A 10,482-nucleotide genomic window follows, 5' to 3' on the forward strand; every position below is an offset into this window, starting at 1 on the left:
GCCGACTGTCTCTCAAAATACCCTGTGCAAGACCATCAAGACTTTGATGAAGACAGTGACTGTCTCGCTGCGCTACAGGATGTCTCTGCTGTGGAGAAGAAGGAAGTCAACATATCTCAAATTATGCTTGCCTTAAATCGGTCAGAGGATGTGAAAGGACAATTTAAGGTAGTTAATGGATTACTCTGCAAGAAAAACTTTGATCCGTCTGGAAAGATGTGGCTACCTGTGATTCCTAAACACCTTCGCTTAGATGTTCTACAGAAATTCCATGACACACCTGAGGCCAGACATTTAGGATTTATTAAGGCATACGATAGGATCCGCAAGAGATTTTTCTGGTCAGTTTTATTTAAGAGTGTCCTTCACTATGTGTCGCACTGTCGAGAGTGCCAGAGGAGAATGGCAGTTCCTCAGAAACCACCTGGAAGACTCAAACCAATTCCACCAGCCGAAACACCTTTCCAGCTTCTTCTGATTGACCTCCTCGAACGATTTCCAACGTGTGCCAGTAGCAATAGATGAATTATTATTTGCAATGACTTTCTAACACGCTGTGCCATTACAAAAGCCGTGAAAAGAGCAGAAGCATTCGAGGTAGCCAAATTTATAGTAGAAGACATTGCTTTAAAACACAGTGCCCCAAGGTCGTTAATTACGGAATGAGGGAAAGTTTTTCAATCAAATCTTGTGACAGAGATAAACCGTCATTACAACATTACTCATCACATGACGACTGCCTACCATCCGCAAAGTAACGGGCTTACTGAACGACTTAATAAGACCTTGGCCGGCATGCTATCAATGTTCGTCAATACTGAGCAGATCAAATGAGATGAGGTGCTACCTTTGGTGACGTTTGCCTACGACAGCGCCAAACAAAGTACCACAGGATTTACGCCATTTTTCTTGGTGCGTGGGCGTGAGGCTACTACGACGATGGACACTGTGTTTCTGTTACATCCTGATGACGTGGACGACGACTGCATCGGCCAAGTGTTAACCAGAGCTGAGGAAGCTCGGCAGTTAGCTCGACTCCGCACGCTGCAGGCTCAAGAAAACGATCTTCGAAGGTATGACGCGAGCCACAGCCCAGTTGTCTACCGGCCTGGTTGTCTACCGGCCTGGATCTTCACTCCTGTTCGGAAGGTTGGACCTTATAAGGCTGTAAAACCGTTGTCTGATGTTACTTATGAAGTTGAAGATTTCGACCCGGACACAAGACGACGAAAGATCAGGGATACGGTCCACGTCCTACAAATGAAGCCCTATAACGATCTTGCAACCCAGGGTAAATTCGAAGTTCCTGCGACAAGCAACAAGTGGAAAGGTGACGAAGAGCGTAGCGGCAAAGGAAGTTCTAAGAAGATCACCGCCAGGGAGAACATCAGAAATCAGGAATCGGAGCATGCAGGACCAATGAGTAGTTGCCGACTAGGACGACGTAACACCGAGATGCTGTTTCCTTAAGGAAGGAGCAATGTTGCAGAGGTGTCTATTTATACTACACTCCTGGAAATTGAAATAAGAACACCGCGAATTCATTGTCCCAGGAAGGGGAAACTTTATTGACACATGCCTGGGGTCAGATACATCACATGATCACACTGACGGAACCACAGGCACATAGACACAGGCAACATAGCATGCACAATGTCGGCACTAGTACAGTGTATATCCACCTTTCGCAGCAATGCAGGCTGCTATTCTCCCGTGGAGACGATCGTAGAGATGCTGGATGTAGTCCTGTGGAACGGCTTGCCATGCCATTTCCACCTGGCGCCTCAGTTGGACCAGCGTTCGTGCTGGACGTGCAGACCGCGTGAGACGACGCTTCATCCAGTCCCAAACATGCTCAATGGGAGACAGATCCGGAGATCTTGCTGGCCAGGGTAGTTGACTTACACCTTCTAGAGCACGTTGGGTGGCACGGGATACATGCGGACGTGCATTGTCCTGTTGGAACAGCAAATTCCCTTGCCGGTCTAGGAACGGTAGAACGATGAGTTCGATGACGGTTTGGATGTACCGTGCACTATTCAGTGTCCACTCGACGATCACCAGAGGTGTACGGCCAGTGTAGGAGATCGCTCCCCACACCATGATGCCGGGTGTTGGCCCTGTGTGCCTCGGTCGTATGCAGTCCTGATTGTGGCGCTCACCTGCATGGCGCCAAATACGCATACGACCATCATTGGCACCAAGGCAGAAGCGACTCTCATCGCTGAAGACGACACGTCTCCATTCGTCCCTCCATTCACGCCTGTCGCACACCACTGGAGGCGGGCTGCACGATGTTGGGGCGTGAGCGGAAGACGGTCTAACGGTGTGCGGGACCGTAGCCCAGCTTCATGGAGACGGTTGCGAATGGTCCTCGCCGATACCCCAGGAGCAACAGTGTCCCTAATTTGCTGGGAAGTGGCGGTGGGGTCCCCTACGGCACTGCGTAGGATCCTACAGTCTTGGCGTGCATCCGTGCGTCGCTGTGGTCCGGTCCCAGGTCGACGGGCACGTGCACCTTCCGCCGACCACTGGCGACAACATCGATGTACTGTGGAGACCTCACGCCCCACGTGTTGAGCAATTCGGCGGTACGTCCACCTGGCCTCCCGCATGCCCACTATATGCCCTCGCTCAAAGTCCGTCAACTGCACATACAGTTCACGTCCACGCTGTCGCGGCATGCTACCAGTGTTAAAGACTGCTATGGAGTTCCGTATGCCACGGCAAACTGGCTGACACTGACGGCGGCGGTGCACAAATGCTGCACAGCTAGCGCCATTCGACGGCCAACACCGCCGTTCCTGGTGTGTCCACTGTGCCGTGCATGTGATCATTGCTTGTACAGCCCTCTCGCAGTGTCCGGAGCAAGTATGGTGGGTCTGACTCACCGGTGTCAATGTGTTCTTTTTTCCATTTCCAGGAGTGTAGTTGTTGTATGGGGGTCGTGAGTTCAAAACTCACCTGAACTGTAGAATTTTATTTTCTATATTCAGTTCGAGTACACTATATAAATATCCACAAATGTCAAGAATAATTATTCTGGAATGTTCTGTAACTATATATATATACCGTATGTGTTCTGGCCGGAGACAGAATGCTCCGTGCTCTTGTATGTGCAAGTGATGAATAAACCTTCATTGAGTGAAGTTAGTGTTCGTGATTCTCTGGTTTAGTCAGTTTATCCAGGTCCCATCTCCTTAAATTCCCACCTTTTTGCAGTTTCTTCAGTTTTAATTTACAGTTCATAACCAAAAGATTGTTGTTAGAGTCCACATCTGCCCCTGGAAATCTCTTACAATTAAAAACCTCGTTCCTAAATCTCTGTCTTACCATTATATAATCTATCTTAAACCTTCCAGTATCTCCAGGCTTCTTCCATGTATACAACCTTCTTTTATGATTCATGAACCAAGTGTTAGCTATGATTAAGTTATGCTCTGTGCAAAATTCTACCAGGCAGCTTCCTCTTTCATTTCTTATCCCCAATCCATATTCACCTACTACGTTTCCTTCTCTCCCTTTTCCTACTACCGAATTCCAGTCACCCATGAATATTAAATTTTCGTCTCCCTTCTCTATCTGAATAATTTCTTTTATTTCATCATACATTTCTTGAATTTCTTCGTCATCTGCAGAGCTAGTTGGCATATAAACTTGTACTACTGTAGTAGACATAGGCTTCGTGTCTATCTTGGCCACAATAATGCGTTCACTATGCTGTTTGTAGTAGTTTACCTGCACTCCTATTTTTTTATTCATTATAAAAACATACTCCTGCAATACCCCTATTTGACTTTGTATTTATAACCCTGTATTCACCTGACCAAAAGTCTTTTTCCTCCTCCCACCAAACTTCACTAATTCCCATTGTATCTAACTTTAAACTATCCATTTCCCTTTTTAAATTTTCTAATGTACCTGCCCGATTAAGAGATCTGACATTTCACGCTCCGATCCATAGAACATCAGTTTTCTTTCTCCTGATAACAACGTCCTCTTGAGTAGTCGCCGCCTGGAGATCCACATGGGGGACTATTTACCTCCGGAATGTTTTACCCAAGAGGACGCCATCATCATTAACCATGCAGTAAAGCTGCATGCCCTCGGGAAAAATTACGGCTGTAGTTTCCCCTTGCTTTCAACCGTTCGCAGTACCAGCACAGAAAGGCCGTTTAGGTTAGTGTTACAAGGCCAGATCAGTCAATCATCCAGACTGTTGCCCCTGCAACTCCTCTTCAGGAACCACACGTTTGTCTGGCCTCTCAACAGATACCCCTCCATTGTCGTTGCACCTACGATACGGCTATCTGTATCACGGAAGCACGCAAGCCTCCCCACCAATGGCAAGGTCCATGGTTCATGGTTAATCACATATGTAGAATAATTTGTTATAATATTATACGGTTTTATATCAACATCTCCTTCCATTTCAGTAGCTCATTTAAAAACGAGAAAAGCGTCATAAGCTTTCAAATAATTATCTGGTAGTTCTAATTTCCATGCTTTTTGAGGAATGGATGTATATTACACACCTTTAATTGATCATAGCCGGCAGGTGTGGTCCAGCAGTTTTAGGCGCTTCAGTCTGGAACCGCGCGACCTCTACGGTCGCAGGCTCGAATCCTGCCTCGGGGATGGACCTGATGACCTCAGATATTAAGTCCCATAGTGCCCAGAGCCATTTGAACCATTTTTGAACTTGATCATATTGTGTTGAATCAGCCAACTGATTAATGAAGATTTCTCAGGTCTCCAGCCGGGTGGTAGCGTTGATATCTCGCAAGATATGAATGCTGCCACCTGGCTGGAGAAATCTTCATCAATAGTTTATGCCGGGAAGGCCTACAGTGACATAGCCAACTGACTGTTTTTTGAGTAGTTTGAAACACAATGCAAATAAAATAAAACATGTCAGATTTTATTGAGTTGTACCAATTCTTGATATCTAGCTCAGAGTTTTTATGCCCATTTAATGCTGCTTCCTCAACTGTTTATAGTTAATAGAAAGATACTGGAATTTTAGGATTTTTCAGTATATTTTCAGTATATTTTCTCGGAGTCCAGGCTGATAATTTGGTTCATATTTAGCAATATTTGCATGAATTATGGTAGATTTCACAACAATTTTATCTTCTGTTGGAAGTGTATTTTTTATTTTTTATTTCAACTGTATCATTACTGTAGCCAGACCATCTAAGAAGAGCATCTGCAGCATAGAACTTCAAGTAAAAATTACAGTAAGATCCCCTTCCCATAAAATTTCTTTATAGTCCCTAAAGAAACCACCAAGCATATTCAGTGGATAAGGCACTTCATTTTTCTAGCTCTTTGCCATTATTAAGTTTATGTTCTTCACTACTTATTTTATCATTAAGAGATGAAGTCAAAGACAATAAAACTGATGATGAAATAAAAGGATGCTCTATTCTAGACATAAAATTACTTCATTACTTTGTTGTTATAAAATCAAATAGCTTTGCCACATAATTATCAGTTAACTTTTTAAGAGGTTTTCCACATAAGTTGGATAATCTGTACCATAAGTTCCAGTAATACTGAAGCTCACATACAGCTGAGCATAAGTGGGATAAAGCCATCCATCTCTATATATACGTATCACTGTGCCCTTGTTAGGAATATTTAGATTAATTTTTGATTTCTGATTTACAGGGAATGAGTAGAACTGAGACACTCTGTTTTGTTAATTATTTATTAAAGATAAAAATTTATTAAAACATTTGTAAAATACCTGGTACAGTAGCTCCACTGAAGTCAATCAAATTATCATTTTATCCAGTTACCATTATTTCTAGTTCTGTATAGTATTAAAAATTGGAATATATACAGGTTAATGTGCTTCATCAATTATTTGTCCATCAGAGTCACCATTAGTCTTGAACAAAGCAATAATATTATTTTCTTGATGGAAATGATCAATAAGCTTCACAACCATTCCAACAGCTAGATTAAAATTTATGTTGATTAATTCGAACAGAATAAATTTAGAAACATTATTAGCAACAGTTCTTTTATCTGCTTCAATAATTTGGCTACTAAATCCAATTGCACTTCCAATACTATTGTATATATCCATATATAATTTAGCATCACTCTCAATAATAATTCTATTTAAAATTGTATTTGCTTTTGTGTGAATATTTCGCTGTTTTGAGTGAATACATTTTTCGAGCTTTTCAAACTATACTGACCAACTGAAATTTCTATAATGTCTCCATCAAAATATAATTTATATCTTTCCATGTAATATTTGGAGTAAGAATTATATAAAAATCAACTAGTGCAACATTATCAAAACTTTCTTCTACAGGTACAGTCAATTTTTTTGAGAACAGATGACTTACCACTCATCTGAAATAGGTGACACATTTAATACTGATAAAAGTTTACTTAACTAAATGAAAACAGATTGGTGACCAAAAATTTCGAAGGAAGAAATTGAAAATTTAGAAACACAGTAAACATGTACCTAATTCTATTCAGTGCGCTATGATAGGTCCAAATGGTTGTGGAGAAATTATATTAATGATTGACAATTAAATTCTAGCTCCAGAATGGTTAATTTGGGAGTAAATAAATCACTTCTTTGTTTTTCAAAAAGTTTAGATCAACCGAAATATAAAGAATTAATAAAAATGTGTACAAAAGTTGAAGATAAAAACAATGAGGGGATTACTACATTTATTGAACACAATTATGAAATTACACAAGTAGATCAATTCCAAGGTAATTAACTTGTAGGATTCGATGATTTCATTTTCAGAATCGAGATGTAGTTAGAAAATGTTTTAGTAGAGGAAGACATAAGGGAATAGATTGTTTTTATTTAGCTCAGACACATTGAAAACGAAAACAATTAGTAACAGATTATCTAAGCTTTTAAAATATTTTTAGACCAGATGATAAGTAGATTAATTACATTTATCATGAGTTTGTTGGTAGTGATATGAAATTTAATGATTTTAATCAGATTTGTAGTAAATGTTGCAATGATCAGTTTGATTTTTTGCAATAAATTTTACTAGGGTATCTAATGAATGGAAATACAGATATCATACAAAAGATTTCCTTATAAAATGACTTCTTTAAAAGATGATATTGTGTATCTATTAGAATATAATGATGGTATCTTACATGAGCACATGATTGAATTTAAGGAAGCTCTTGACTATGTAACAGAATAGGAAAAATTAGAAAAGACTAATGAACATTATACCAATTGTTCATGGGCCTGTAAGGAACGTTAATTCGTTTGTAATTTAAATATGTCAGCAATTTTCCAGTATAATTTCAGGGATATAAATTAAATATTGGTGGAAAGATATATGAAAAGACAGATAAATTAATGAATACATTAAATAAAAAATACATTACTATGGATGACATGAGTGAACAATTTGAGGCTGCTGATTTATCAAATTAGGCAGACAAATTATTCAGTTCAGGAGCATTATATTCTGATAATAATCCAAATTAAATAAGATAAAGTAAATGTAAAAAAATATAAGTTTGAGAAAAGAAACTTTGGAGGATTATTTTCCTAAATTAAGACAACCACTTTCACTATCAGAATTTTCAGATGCAAAAAAAGTTGATGGTCTAATGAAAGGTATACCCAAAAAACAATTGAATATAGTTCGATGTATGATGTTAGAGATTTAATAGACAGATTAGCAGTTATTCTTGAAGAGGAATAAGCTGGAAATAAAAATGATCCCAACAAAAAAGGGGGAGTAACACAAATGTTAACAAATAAATTTAATGATTTCATTATCAACAGTACAAAATGAATTCCATATTTGATTACATTTTTGCATAACTTGTTACATACGTTATGGAAAAGAGAAAGCATCGGTAAGCGATAATAAACTGAGCTTTAAATAATTTACCAATTCCAGACATGCATCTACCAGCCCATGTGGACTGCAGACCTCTTATGAAACTAGAAGAAAGATTAGCATGTGGTTATAAAGACATAAATCCATTACACAAAGTCTGTAAACAACATGATATAGCCTACAGAGATCATAAAGATTTAGAATCTAGACATCAAGTCGATAAAGAACTTCAGTTAGCTTCAAATAAGAGAATGCATGGTATTGTCTATGTCTCAGAATAGCACTGTGTAATCGATGGATCTGTTATTTATTCGCCTGCTGGTGTGGCTGATCGGTTCTAGGCGCGTCAGTCTGGAACTGCGCGACAGCTACGGTTGCAGGTTCGAATCCTGACTCGGGCATGGATGTGTGTGATGTCCTTAGGTTAGTTAGGTTTAAGTAGTCCTAAGTTCTAGAGGACTGATGACCTCAGATGTTAAGTCCCATAGTGCTCAGAACCATTTGAACCATTTTTTTGTTATTGATTCGTAACACATTCTGCAATGGTACAGTGTAAATGCGATACAACATCGCCACCTTATGGTCAAGTAGACGAAACCTGCATTGTGACTTGCTAATAATCAGGCTCATCTTCCTTGTTTCCCTGGAAGTAATAAAGAAATTAAATGTAAGTAAAAAGCATGGTATGTGTAAACCAGTATGTATGTTACTTGTAAATAATCTGGAAAACAGTAATGCTAGACAAAGAAGTACACAAGTTTTCTTCCATCTCACTTCAAGCTGCAGAGACGTCTGCAGACGTTAAATTAACCTCTGATGTGCCACAAGGGAGTGTTAAAGGACCATTGCTTTTCACAATATATATAAATGAACTAGTTGATAGTGTCGGAAGTTCCATGCGGCTTTTTGCGGATGATGCTGTAGTAGACAGAGAAGTTGCAGCATTAGAAAATTGCAGCGAAATGCAGGAAGATCTGCAGTAGATAGGTGCAGGAAGTGGCAACTGACCCTTAACATAGACAAATGTAATGTATTGCGAATACATAGAAAGAAGGATTCTTTATTGTACGATTATATGATAGCGGAACAAACACTGGTAGCAGTTACTTCTGTAAAATATCTGGGAGTATGTGTACGGAACGATTTGAAGTGGAATGATCATATAAAATTAATTGTTGGTAAGGCAGGTGCCAGGTTGAGATTCATTGTGAGAGTCCACAAAGGAGGTGGCTTACAAAACACTCGTTCGACCTATACTTGAGTATTGCTCATCAGTGTGGGATCTGTGCCAGGTCGGGTTGACAGTGGAGATAGAGAAGATCCAAAGAAGAGTGGCACGTTTCGTCACAGGGTTATTTGGTAAGCGTGATACCGTAACGGAGATGTTTAGCAAACTGAAGTGGCAGACTCTGCATGGGAGGCGCTCTGCATCGCGGTGTAGCTTGCTGTCCAGGTTTCGAGTGGGTGCGTTTCTGGATGAGGTATTGCTTCCCCCTACCTATACCTCCCGAGAAGATCACGAATGTTAAATTAGAGTCATTCGAGAGCCCACAGAGGCTTTCCGGCAGTCATTCTTCCCACGAACCGTACGTGACTGGAACAGGAAAGGGAGGTAATGACAGTGGCACGTAAAGTGCCCTCCGCAACACACCGTTGGGTGGCTTGCGGAGCATAAATGTAGATGTAGATGTAGAAGCTGGCTCCTCTGACCCCAGGTTCCCTATCTCAAATAGTTCAGTGGAGCATTCTCTATGACCTGTTACGTTTTTGCAATCTCTGACGAAAACACCCTGTATAAATGGATAACCATATCTGGTGCTTGAAGTGTAAAACATTTACTGACACACATCATCTGATAAGAACAACAACAAAAAATGGAAGAAAAAGAATTTATGGAATTTGTGCAATATGTAAAACTGAAAAGGAAATAATTCGTTAAAAATATTTGTAGGTGAAGGTGTGAGCAAATCTCTCACTTCTAATATTTGTGAGGAAATAGTTAACGAATTACATAAACCGATGAGAAATTTTTAAAAGAAGATATGAGCTATGTCAAGCAGATCTAGTAGAAATGGATTCTGGTAAACTGAAAGGAATTTCAAAAATAAATAAAGTATATAAATATATATTTACTATAATCCATGTTTTTTTCAAAATATGCTTGGTCTATTCCAGTTAAAGATAAAACTAGTAAAAATGTAGTTGATGCTTTTGAAAAAATATTTGGAGAGAGAGAGCTCCAAGAAACTTACAGGAAAATAATTGTAAGAAATTCTATAACAAAGGTTCCTAAGAAGTTATAAAAAATATAATGTGAGTTATTGTTCAACTTTCACTTAATTAAAAGCATCTGTTATAGATATATTCATCAGAATGCTTAAAGAAAAGATGTGGGTAAAGTCTGCTCTTCGAGGACTTCAATGGACAGAAGTAGTTGAAAAATTAGTTGATGAATGCAATAACACAAAGTATTCAACAACAAAAATGAAGCCAATAGAAGTTAATGAAATATTATAAGCCAACCATCATTTTATCTAAAGATAAGCCCAAACATAAAGTTGGTGATAATGTTAGAATCAGCAGACTTAAAGGAATTTGTGAGAAACATTATACATCTAACTGG

This window comes from Schistocerca gregaria, chromosome 5, assembly GCF_023897955.1.
Source record: "Schistocerca gregaria isolate iqSchGreg1 chromosome 5, iqSchGreg1.2, whole genome shotgun sequence".
NCBI classification, from domain to species: Eukaryota; Metazoa; Arthropoda; class Insecta; order Orthoptera; family Acrididae; genus Schistocerca; species Schistocerca gregaria.